This window comes from Oncorhynchus mykiss, chromosome 25 (genome assembly GCF_057628025.1).
Source record: "Oncorhynchus mykiss isolate SJ-2025 chromosome 25, ASM5762802v1, whole genome shotgun sequence".
Taxonomy (NCBI): Eukaryota; Metazoa; Chordata; class Actinopteri; order Salmoniformes; family Salmonidae; genus Oncorhynchus; species Oncorhynchus mykiss.
In genome coordinates this window covers 33,758,736-33,771,010 of record NC_143046.1, presented here as the reverse complement: position 1 = coordinate 33,771,010, position 12,275 = coordinate 33,758,736, and the positions used below count along the sequence as shown (strand labels likewise).

The following is a 12,275-nucleotide window of genomic DNA, read 5'->3' as shown; positions in this document are numbered from 1 at the left end:
AATGCGAGGTGGTATGCGCTATTGCAGCATGCCTCAAAAAGTCACTTCAAACCAAATGATATAGCACCCAAAATATCATAACAAGTTGCACACATAGAATATTGGTGAATATTATAGGAATTCAGGTGTTTACATCACCTTTTCAGTAGAATAACTATTTTTCAGAGAATACACACCAATACATACACAACTTTGTGCACATTCAGAGGGCAGCTGGTTTCTCTATTAAGTATTGATACAACTGGCAGACTTTTATGAGCTGTTTTGACAGCAACTAAGCATATACTGTATCTAAGTTCACTTAGATTTTTTAAATGGTCATACTTAATTATAACCAGTTATAACCATAGGCGAGTGCATACTGTAATGTACTCCATATCTGCAGGTTATTTCATTTTTAATAAGCCCATATTGATACCGAAACACTAAACAATGATTTAGATTTGTTAAGAGCAAGTTGATTGACATGAAGTCACGAAAAATTGCACAAATGTAATAGCCTACCTTCGGGCTATGATAAAAAATTAAAAAATATGCCTCTGGGCTCGGTCAAGGGTTTGTGCATATGTGGATCTTTTGAAGTATATCCCCAATGCTTGCTTTGCATCGTGGGGGTTCCACTTTATAGTAAGCGTACCTATTTATTTACATTGGCAGGCACAGTTTAATATAAAGGTATTAGAGACACTTAAAATTGCATTTCGGGCCTTGCAACTATGTTCAATCGTTTAAAAAATAAATCTTAGCCTACTTGTGTAATTTTGACACTTTATTGTGACAGTACTGAAATCAGACGGGGAGACGGGTGAGTGGGATAAACATGGGGATTGAGCCCCAGTCGATGGCGGGTAGTGTATATATATATATATATATATATACAATTATCTTTTATCTTCTTGGATCCAACAATCATCCACAAATAAAATTGTGACCTAGGCCCACAGTACCCTATATTTTCACTGTCGAAAAACAGCCGTCCAACAAACGTATGGAAGTCTAACTTGTTACAATGGTGTACACGGCATGACCCCTGCCTAGTCCTTGATGAATATATGTCCCATCTGTGACAGGCATCGGACACCACAGCCTTAATATAGAGAGCAATAAGGGATGTAGAATCCTGTTCCCGGCTGAACATTAAACTGTCCCACGACATAACCCAAACATCTGCACCCTCCAGCCTAAAGGCACGTCCATGTAAAGTATTTAATGCCCTTGACTTGGCGGGCCGCAAGGTTGTTAAATTGTTTATAAATTGTCATCCTTCATGTTCTTCATTAAGTGCACTCTTAGGGCCGATTTGGGGGTCCAGTGATGCCTTGACCTATAGTACGACAGGCAGCTACAGGACAACTGACAAGTCCCTCTTCGCTCGTGATGGAGAGAAACAGTTCTGTGACAAAAGCATAGACTACCTTATGTGAGACGTTCAAAGTGTCTCCAGCTTGTGCTTTGATGAAGTAGTTGGACGAGGCTCACTGGGGCTTTCAGAAATAGAACCCAAATGCTTCAAAGACGGAGAAGACAAATTGTGAAAGAGTGAAGAATGGAAACAATGTTTCTCAAAGTCGATTGAAGACAAAAGTGATAGATAAAGTTTATTTTGATGAGAAACGGTTAACAATGTTGCACAACCTTCAAACCTTCAAACTGTTTACATACTATAGTGGCAGCAGATCATTTTACTGATTGGCATTTGAAATAAATACAACTAGAATTATTTATATAAAATGATTGTGTCCGAGTCAAATAATGTAACGTATACTGTAATGATATTGTCTGTTTTAATAGATACCTTATTATTATTCAATATTATTTAGCCTAATAAGTTTACTTATTGAACACGTTGTCAATAGTTTATTTGGATAGATTTCATGTTAGAAAACGATGACTCCGACACCAAAAATCGAAGAGGCTTGTTCCCATCTCCAGGTAATACGAGATATCTAGCGCTAAATAAAATATGTTTTCTCTCAAAGATGCCCTTGAGCTATAAAGGTCAGATCCCCCTACTGAAACTTTGAGGTGAGAAAGACAAGTGAGAAAAAAAAAGTGTGAATAAGGTTTATATCTTGGAGCAGTTTCAGGGGGGTGGAAAACATCCCTCAAAATGAGAGCATCATGGGGTTAAAGGAGATCTCTTCCTGAATATTCTTTATGGTCATAACAATGGACCTGAGCTTTACACCGTCCAAGTCCACTATTCTTATATTTGAAACATGTATTTATTTATTTATTTATTAACACCATTCTTTGTGTCTCCAGAGACGAGCAGCGCCTAATAAAAAAGAAGAATGGGGGGGGTCGGGGGACCCTAAGACCTTATAAAGATTGTTTCTAACAGATTTTCTATTGAAGATTTTTTTGAACTCCATCTCGGCTAATCACAACGGAACCTATTAGTGCTTGACATTTTTACCCAGCAGCCAAAGATTTCACATCTCGGATGTACTGCGCTAACGGCTGTGGACAGCTCGGCGCTGCAGCCTGGACCCAGGCAGCGCACCTCTGGGCCCACCTGAAATCCGATACCTGAGCCCCAGTTGCCCGGGCTCCATTGATTTCGTGTCAGACGGCAGAACTTTTCAGGCCGTGTTGGGAGCTGGGCTCGGAGAAAAAAAACACAAGTGGGGGTGAGAGAAATCTTAATTAGAACAGGGGGATTTGCAGAACCTGGTTGCAGCTTTGGGGATCTGGTCAATGAATCATAGGAAGAGGGGAATGGAGAGTACTGATGGTACAGGTGGAGGAAGAGCCAGATTAAAGAGAATGACAGGCCGAACGCACGGCTGCTGTGATGCGATGTCAAGGCGCTCTGTCTTTGTCATGTAGATTTAAAAAAATATATATATATTGGAGGGGGGTTGTGAGGGTGAAGGTGGGGCCTTGGGCAGATTTGAACTGTTGAACTCATTACAGAGTATTACCCACAAAGAAAACCCTTTGCCGCTCTAATTGCCCAATTTAGGACTGCAGGTGGTCGCAGGAGCTGAGCTCTTCACTTCATCCGCGTTCCCTCACACCTTTTACTGGTTCTTGCCTGTACTTGAAATCATTCTCAGGGAATCACATACTGTAGGTTTATGAGAAAACATACAGTATTCTGCATTGTAAAGGGATATAAGTGAATTAAACTGGTTACAAGAGTGGGGTCTGTCGGAGAAAAACACTGTTTGTCATTGTATTTTAGTTCCTGTTTTATGTGAGAGGAATAGCTATATACATCTATAATAATATATCTATGGTTATAATTTCCCTAAAAGCAAACACACTTTATTTACCAAGGCAAGTCAGTTAAGAACAAATTCTTATTTTCAATGATGGCCTATGAACAGTTGGTTAACTGCCTTGTTCAGAATGATATATTTTTACCTTGTCAGCTTGGGGATTCAATCTTACAACCTTCCAGTTACTAGTCCAATGCTCTAACCACTTGGCTACCCTGCCGCCCCAAAGGGTGAGGGTATCTGCAGTACAAGCCTTGCAGCGGGGCCAGGAGTGTGGTCTTAGCAGGGGCTTGAGCTACACAGGGAAACCACACACAACTCCAGCAACAAGAGACACAATTAGCTTCCAGTGCAAAAGAGCCCGGCCCTCATTTAGCACAGGGGACTAATCCAGCTGCTCCTTCACTTGTGGGAGTGATGTCACAATCCAAAGCCCTGTTTGAGGAGGTGTGTTTTTACAAGGTCAGAGCTCCCAGCAGCCAACTCACTACAACACTCACACAGACCAATTGAAAGCTGGGGGGAAAAAGGGTAAGCTATGCCTTGATCCGTTTTTTCAAACTATATTCAAACTTAAACAAATTATTTTCCAATTTATTAACAACAGTATTTTGTTAGTGGTAAAATCTATGTATTTACTTACTTATGTAGAATAATGCAGTATAGGAAATGTATAAGAATAGCTCCTTAAGGAATATACTGTATATCCCAACAAGAACCTGGTGGATGTGTCAACAGCCTCCGTTTATTGGGCCGATTCATGGATCCTGAGATCCACACACCGACATTCACGCCATCCATCTTCTGCTGGGGACACGGGCCGCCGAAAGGATAGGAGGAGGAATTACACGCATGAGCACTACGTCCTCGCATAAATCACCCCGGCCAGGTACACGATGAAAGCCCAGTGGTAGCTGTCGGCTCTGGATTTACTGCAATGTGCTGCTATGCTTTTTTTATTCAAATATTATGTACATGAGACTTGTACTTTCTGCAAGAGCGCGAGGGTCAAAACATTTGTGAAAGGAAATATCTGTGCATTAGTTTCTTTATTTTATTGTATTTTCCAGGGAAAGTGTCACGTTCCACTGCTTGGTGGGAATTGGACAGAGGAAGCAGGATGGGGAGCTGATGACAACATCTGGTACTGATTTCAGAGATGCCTGTGAAATATGGCATTTAAACAAGACCCACAGAAATTCATGTTTCAGCAACTGGGCTGCATAATTGACACTTTTATTGCAGCATCGTGAGTGACAAAATTAACCATTTGAATTGTTGTTTTCGTTTTAGTTTGTTGGCTGCCAAACCGTGAGGTCACCTCCTTCTCTGTCAACACATCCATTGCTTCGAGACGCTGTGGTTCGCGACTGGATATTACAGCGTTAAACCTTCAAGCGTTACCTATAACTGCCAGGTCGCAGTTGTAAACGAGAACTTGTTCTCAACTAGCCTACCTGATTAAATAAAGGTGAAATAAAAAATCCAATAGGGTGAGTATTGGTAAAGTGGGACACTTTCTGAAAATGTGCTTTGCTGAACACCTTTCAGAATCTTAACCTCTGACATGATACCATTCTAAATAGCTTAAGAACTCTACTAAACTACACAAACTAAATGAAAAGAAAGAAATATTAAACACAGGATGGGTGACTCTTCAAGCCCAAAATGTCCTGAGACCACATGTTTTTGTTGATCATGGTAAATTGGGACACCTTGATTGGCAAAGAGGGACTCTTAATTCTTAATTGTAAAGGAGCAGAAATGAGAGAGTATATAAGTTATTTAAATATTTGAATGCTAAACTTCAATTATTCATACAACTTATTGTATAAAAACATTATTTAGGTATGTTTATGAAACATTTATAATTATAATTTATGATTACTATTATTATTATTATTATAATTATTATTATTATGACTATTACCACATTTTATTATAATGATACCATGTATATTTAATTGTATAGCCTATAAACAAAAGGAACTACATCTAGGCCTATCAGCACATTCTCAACTCTACACTCTAGTGCACATTTTGTAGAATGCAACCAGAAAGACCCTTTCACCCCTCAACAATTTCAATTACACTTTTTTTGTCACCTGAGTCAAATACAGCAGAATCAACATTTTATGTTATATACCTGGATGGTTATGTATATAGCTAGCTAGGGTTTTTAAATGTTGGTGAGGTAATATATTTCTAAGTAAAATGCAGCTATGCTAGCTTTTTTTTCTCCATCTAGAAGAGTGCCCCAGTTTGACAGTAACAGGGTGTCCCAGTTTGACAGTAACAGGGTGTCCCAGTTTGACAGTAACATGGTTTCCCAGTTTGACAGTAACACGGTGTCCCAGTTTGACATTAACAGGGTGTCCCAGTTTGACAGTAACAGGGTGTCCCAGTTTGACAGTAACAGGGTGTCCCAGTTTGACAGTAACAGGGTGTCCCAGTTTGACAGTAACAGGGTGTTCCAGTTTGACAGTAACAGGGTGTTCCAGTTTGGCAGTAACATGGTGCCCCAGTTTGACAGTAACAAGGTGTTCCAGTTTGACATTAACAGGGTGTCCCAGTTTGACAGTAACAGGGTGTTCCAGTTTGACATTAACAGGGTGTCCCAGTTTGACAGTAACAGGGTGTCCCAGTTTGACAGTAACAGGGTGTCCCAGTTTGACAGTAACATGGTGCCCCAGTTTGACAGTAACAGGGTGTCCCAGTTTGACAGTAACAGGGTGTTCCAGTTTGACAGTAACAGGGTGTTCCAGTTTGACAGTAACATGGTGCCCCAGTTTGACAGTAACAGGGTGTCCCAGTTTGACAGTAACAGGGTGTCCCAGTTTGACAGTAACAGGGTGTTCCAGTTTGACATTAACAGGGTGTCCCAGTATGACAGTAACAGGGTGTTCCAGTTTGACATTAACAGGGTGTCCCAGTTTGACAGTAACAGGGTGTCCCAGTTTGACTGTAACAGGGTGTCCCAGTTTGACAGTAACAGGGTGTCCCAGTTTGACAGTAACAGGGTGTTCCAGTTTGACAGTAACAGGGTGTTCCAGTTTGACATTTACATGGTGCCCCATTTTGACAGTAACAGGGTGTCCCAGTTTGACAGTAACAGGGTGTCCCAGTTTGACAGTAACAGGGTGTTCCAGTTTGACATTAACAGGGTGTCCCAGTTTGACAGTAACAGGGTGTTCCAGTTTGACATTAACAGGGTGTCCCAGTTTGACAGTAACAGGGTGTCCCAGTTTGACAGTAACAGGGTGTCCCAGGTTGACAGTAACAGGGTGTCCCAGTTTGACAGTAACAGGGTGTCCCAGTTTGACAGTAACAGGGTGTTCCAGTTTGACAGTAACAGGGTGTTCCAGTTTGACAGTAACATGGTGCCCCAGTTTGACAGTAACAGGGTGTTCCAGTTTGACAGTAACAGGGTGTCCCAGTTTGACAGTAACAGGGTGTCCCAGTTTGACAGTAACAGGGTGTCCCAGTTTGACAGTAACAGGGTGTTCCAGTTTGACAGTAACAGGGTGTTCCAGTTTGACATTTACATGGTGCCCCATTTTGACAGTAACAGGGTGTCCCAGTTTGACAGTAACAGGGTGTTCCAGTTTGACATTTACATGGTGCCCCAGTTTGACAGTAACAGGGTGCCCCAGTTTGACAGTAACAGGGTGTCCCAGTTTGACAGTAACAGGGTGTCCCAGTTTGACAGTAACAGGGTGTTCCAGTTTGACAGTAACAGGGTGTTCCAGTTTGACAGTAACATGGTGCCCCAGTTTGACAGTTACAGGGTGTTCCAGTTTGACATTAACAGGGTGTCCCAGTTTGAAAGTAACAGGGTGTTCCAGTTTGACATTAACAGGGTGTCCCAGTTTGACAGTAACAGGGTGTCCCAGTTTGACAGTAACAGGGTGTCCCAGTTTGACAGTAACAGGGTGTCCCAGTTTGACAGTAACAGGGTGTTCCAGTTTGACAGTAACAGGGTGTTCCAGTTTGACAGTAACAGGGTGTCCCAGTTTGACAGTAACAGGGTGTTCCAGTTTGACATTAACAGGGTGTCCCAGTTTGACAGTAACAGGGTGTCCCAGTTTGACAGTAACAGGGTGTCCCAGTTTGACAGTAACAGGGTGTCCCAGTTTGACAGTAACAGGGTGTCCCAGTTTGACAGTAACAGGGTGTTCCAGTTTGACAGTAACAGGGTGTTCCAGTTTGACAGTAACATGGTGCCCCAGTTTGACAGTAACAGGGTGTTCCAGTTTGACAGTAACAGGGTGTCCCAGTTTGACAGTAACAGGGTGTCCCAGTTTGACAGTAACAGGGTGTCCCAGTTTGACAGTAACAGGGTGTTCCAGTTTGACAGTAACAGGGTGTTCCAGTTTGACATTTACATGGTGCCCCATTTTGACAGTAACAGGGTGTCCCAGTTTGACAGTAACAGGGTGTTCCAGTTTGACATTTACATGGTGCCCCAGTTTGACAGTAACAGGGTGCCCCAGTTTGACAGTAACAGGGTGTCCCAGTTTGACAGTAACAGGGTGTCCCAGTTTGACAGTAACAGGGTGTTCCAGTTTGACAGTAACAGGGTGTTCCAGTTTGACAGTAACATGGTGCCCCAGTTTGACAGTTACAGGGTGTTCCAGTTTGACATTAACAGGGTGTCCCAGTTTGAAAGTAACAGGGTGTTCCAGTTTGACATTAACAGGGTGTCCCAGTTTGACAGTAACAGGGTGTCCCAGTTTGACAGTAACAGGGTGTCCCAGTTTGACAGTAACAGGGTGTCCCAGTTTGACAGTAACAGGGTGTTCCAGTTTGACAGTAACAGGGTGTTCCAGTTTGACAGTAACAGGGTGTCCCAGTTTGACAGTAACAGGGTGTTCCAGTTTGACAGTAACAGGGTGTTCCATTTTGACAGTAACATGGTGCCCCAGTTTGACAGTAACAGGGTGTTCCAGTTTGACATTAACAGGGTGTCCCAGTTTGACAGTAACAGGGTGTTCCAGTTTGACAGTAACATGATGCCCCAGTTTGACAGTAACAGGGTGTCCCAGTTTGACAGTAACAGGGTGTTCCAGTTTGACAGTAACAGGGTGTTCCAGTTTGACAGTAACATGGTGCCCCAGTTTGACAGTAACAGGGTGTCCCAGTTTGACAGTAACAGGGTGTCCCAGTTTGACAGTAACAGGGTGTTCCAGTTTGACAGTAACAGGGTGTTCCAGTTTGACAGTAACATGGTGCCCCAGTTTGACAGTAACAGGGTGTCCCAGTTTGACAGTAACAGGGTGTCCCAGTTTGACAGTAACAGGGTGTTCCAGTTTGACATTAACAGGGTGTCCCGGTTTGACAGTAACAGGGTGTTCCAGTTTGACATTAACAGGGTGTCCCAGTTTGACAGTAACAGGGTGTTCCAGTTTGACATTTACATGGTGCCCCATTTTGACAGTAACAGGGTGTCCCAGTTTGACAGTAACAGGGTGTCCCAGTTTGACAGTAACAGGGTGTTCCAGTTTGACATTAACAGGGTCTCCCAGTTTGACAGTAACAGGGTGTTCCAGTTTGACATTAACAGGGTGTCCCAGTTTGACAGTAACAGGGTGTCCCAGTTTGACAGTAACAGGGTGTCCCAGTTTGACAGTAACAGGGTGTCCCAGTTTGACAGTAACAGGGTGTCCCAGTTTGACAGTAACAGGGTGTTCCAGTTTGACAGTAACAGGGTGTTCCAGTTTGACAGTAACATGGTGCCCCAGTTTGACAGCAACAGGGTGTTCCAGTTTGACAGTAACAGGGTGTCCCAGTTTGACAGTAACAGGGTGTCCCAGTTTGACAGTAACAGGGTGTCCCAGTTTGACAGTAACAGGGTGTTCCAGTTTGACAGTAACAGGGTGTTCCAGTTTGACATTTACATGGTGCCCCATTTTGACAGTAACAGGGTGTCCCAGTTTGACAGTAACAGGGTGTTCCAGTTTGACATTTACATGGTGCCCCAGTTTGACAGTAACAGGGTGCCCCAGTTTGACAGTAACAGGGTGTCCCAGTTTGACAGTAACAGGGTGTCCCAGTTTGACAGTAACAGGGTGTTCCAGTTTGACAGTAACAGGGTGTTCCAGTTTGACAGTAACATGGTGCCCCAGTTTGACAGTTACAGGGTGTTCCAGTTTGACATTAACAGGGTGTCCCAGTTTGAAAGTAACAGGGTGTTCCAGTTTGACATTAACAGGGTGTCCCAGTTTGACAGTAACAGGGTGTCCCAGTTTGACAGTAACAGGGTGTCCCAGTTTGACAGTAACAGGGTGTCCCAGTTTGACAGTAACAGGGTGTTCCAGTTTGACAGTAACAGGGTGTTCCAGTTTGACAGTAACAGGGTGTCCCAGTTTGACAGTAACAGGGTGTTCCAGTTTGACAGTAACAGGGTGTTCCAGTTTGACAGTAACATGGTGCCCCAGTTTGACAGTAACAGGGTGTTCCAGTTTGACATTAACAGGGTGTCCCAGTTTGACAGTAACAGGGTGTTCCAGTTTGACAGTAACATGGTGCCCCAGTTTGACAGTAACAGGGTGTCCCAGTTTGACAGTAACAGGGTGTTCCAGTTTGACAGTAACAGGGTGTTCCAGTTTGACAGTAACATGGTGCCCCAGTTTGACAGTAACAGGGTGTCCCAGTTTGACAGTAACAGGGTGTCCCAGTTTGACAGTAACAGGGTGTTCCAGTTTGACAGTAACAGGGTGTTCCAGTTTGACAGTAACATGGTGCCCCAGTTTGACAGTAACAGGGTGTCCCAGTTTGACAGTAACAGGGTGTCCCAGTTTGACAGTAACAGGGTGTTCCAGTTTGACATTAACAGGGTGTCCCAGTTAGACAGTAACAGGGTGTTCCAGTTTGACATTAACAGGGTGTCCCAGTTTGACAGTAACAGGGTGTTCCAGTTTGACATTAACAGGGTGTCCCAGTTTGACAGTAACAGGGTGTCCCAGTTTGACAGTAACAGGGTGTCCCAGTTTGACAGTAACAGGGTGTCCCAGTTTGACAGTAACAGGGTGTTCCAGTTTGACAGTAACAGGGTGTTCCAGTTTGACAGTAACATGGTGCCCCAGTTTGACAGTAACAGGGTGTCCCAGTTTGACAGTAACAGGGTGTCCCAGTTTGACAGTAACAGGGTGTTCCAGTTTGACATTAACAGGGTGTCCCAGTTTGACAGTAACAGGGTGTTCCAGTTTGACATTAACAGGGTGTCCCAGTTTGACAGTAACAGGGTGTCCCAGTTTGACAGTAACAGGGTGTCCCAGTTTGACAGTAACAGGGTGTCCCAGTTTGACAGTAACAGGGTATCCCAGTTTGACAGTAACAGGGTGTTCCAGTTTGACAGTAACAGGGTGTTCCAGTTTGACAGTAACAGGGTGTCCCAGTTTGACAGTAACAGGGTGTCCCAGTTTGACAGTAACAGGGTGTCCCAGTTTGACAGTAACAGGGTGTCCCAGTTTGACAGTAACAGGGTGTTCCAGTTTGACAGTAACAGGGTGTCCCAGTTTGACAGTAACAGGGTGTCCCAGTTTGACAGTAACAGGGTGTTCCAGTTTGACAGTAACAGGGTGTTCCAGTTTGACAGCAACATGGTGCCCCAGTTTGACAGTAACAGGGTGTTCCAGTTTGACATTAACAGGGTGTCCCAGTTTGACAGTAACAGGGTGTTCCAGTTTGACATTAACAGTGTGTCCCAGTTTGACAGTAACAGGGTGTCCCAGTTTGACAGTAACAGGGTGTCTCAGTTTGACAGTAACAGGGTGTCCCAGTTTGACAGTAACAGGGTGTTCCAGTTTGACAGTAACAGGGTGTTCCAGTTTGACAGTAACATGGTGCCCCAGTTTGACAGTAACAGGGTGTCCCAGTTTGACAGTAACAGGGTGTCCCAGTTTGACAGTAACAGGGTGTTCCAGTTTGACATTAACAGGGTGTCCCAGTTTGACAGTAACAGGGTGTTCCAGTTTGACATTAACAGGGTGTCCCAGTTTGACAGTAACAGGGTGTTCCAGTTTGACATTAACAGGGTGTCCCAGTTTGACAGTAACAGGGTGTCCCAGTTTGACAGTAACAGGGTGTCCCAGTTTGACAGTAACAGGGTGTTCCAGTTTGACAGTAACAGGGTGTTCCAGTTTGACAGTAACATGGTGCCCCAGTTTGACAGTAACAGGGTGTTCCAGTTTGACAGTAACAGGGTGTCCCAGTTTGACAGTAACAGGGTGTCCCAGTTTGACAGTAACAGGGTGTCCCAGTTTGACAGTAACAGGGTGTCCCAGTTTGACAGTAACAGGGTGTTCCAGTTTGACATTTAAATGGTGCCCCATTTTGACAGTAACAGGGTGTCCCAGTTTGACAGTAACAGGGTGTTCCAGTTTGACATTTACATGGTGCCCCAGTTTGACAGTAACAGGGTGTCCCAATTTGACAGTAACAGGGTGTCCCAGTTTGACAGTAACAGGGTGTTCCAGTTTGACAGTAACAGGGTGTCCCAGTTTGACAGTAACAGGGTGTTCCAGTTTGACAGTAACAGGGTGTCCCAGTTTGACAGTAACAGGGTGTTCCAGTTTGACAGTAACAGGGTGTTCCAGTTTGACAGTAACAGGGTGTTCCAGTTTGACAGTAACAGGGTGTTCCAGTTTGACAGTAACATGGTGTCCCAGTTTGACATTAACAGGGTGTCCCAGTTTGACAGTAACATGGTGCCCCAGTTTGACATTTACATGGTGCCCCAGTTTGACAGTAACAGGGTGTCCCAGTTTGACAGTAACAGGGTGTTCCAGTTTGACAGTAACAGGGTGTCCCAGTTTGACAGTAACAGGGTGTTACAGTTTCACATTAACAGGGTGTTCCAGTTTGACAGTAACATGGTGCCCCAGTTTGACAGTAACATGGTGCCCCAGTTTGACAGTAACAGGGTGTCCCAGTTTGACAGTAACAGGGTGTTCCAGTTTGACAGTAACAGGGTGTTCCAGTTTGACAGTAACATGGTGCCCCAGTTTGACAGTAACAGGGTGTCCCAGATTGCCAGTAACAGGGTGT

At 44.0% G+C, this 12,275-nt stretch overlaps 1 long non-coding RNA gene across 2 annotated transcripts; it reads left to right on the top strand.

Annotated features, from left to right (window-relative positions):
• The first annotated feature begins 2,354 nt into the window (after positions 1–2,354).
• Positions 2,355–4,858, top strand: LOC110504303 (uncharacterized). Of its 2 annotated transcripts, XR_002470573.3 has the most exons (4): positions 2,355–3,758; positions 3,966–4,116; positions 4,298–4,371; positions 4,521–4,858. It is a non-coding gene; the product is annotated as an uncharacterized LOC110504303 (long non-coding RNA). The 2 variants fall into 2 exon arrangements; XR_016491562.1 differs by lacking the exon at positions 2,355–3,758 and having other exon boundaries at positions 3,768–4,116.
• Positions 4,859–12,275: the final 7,417 nt, after the last annotated feature.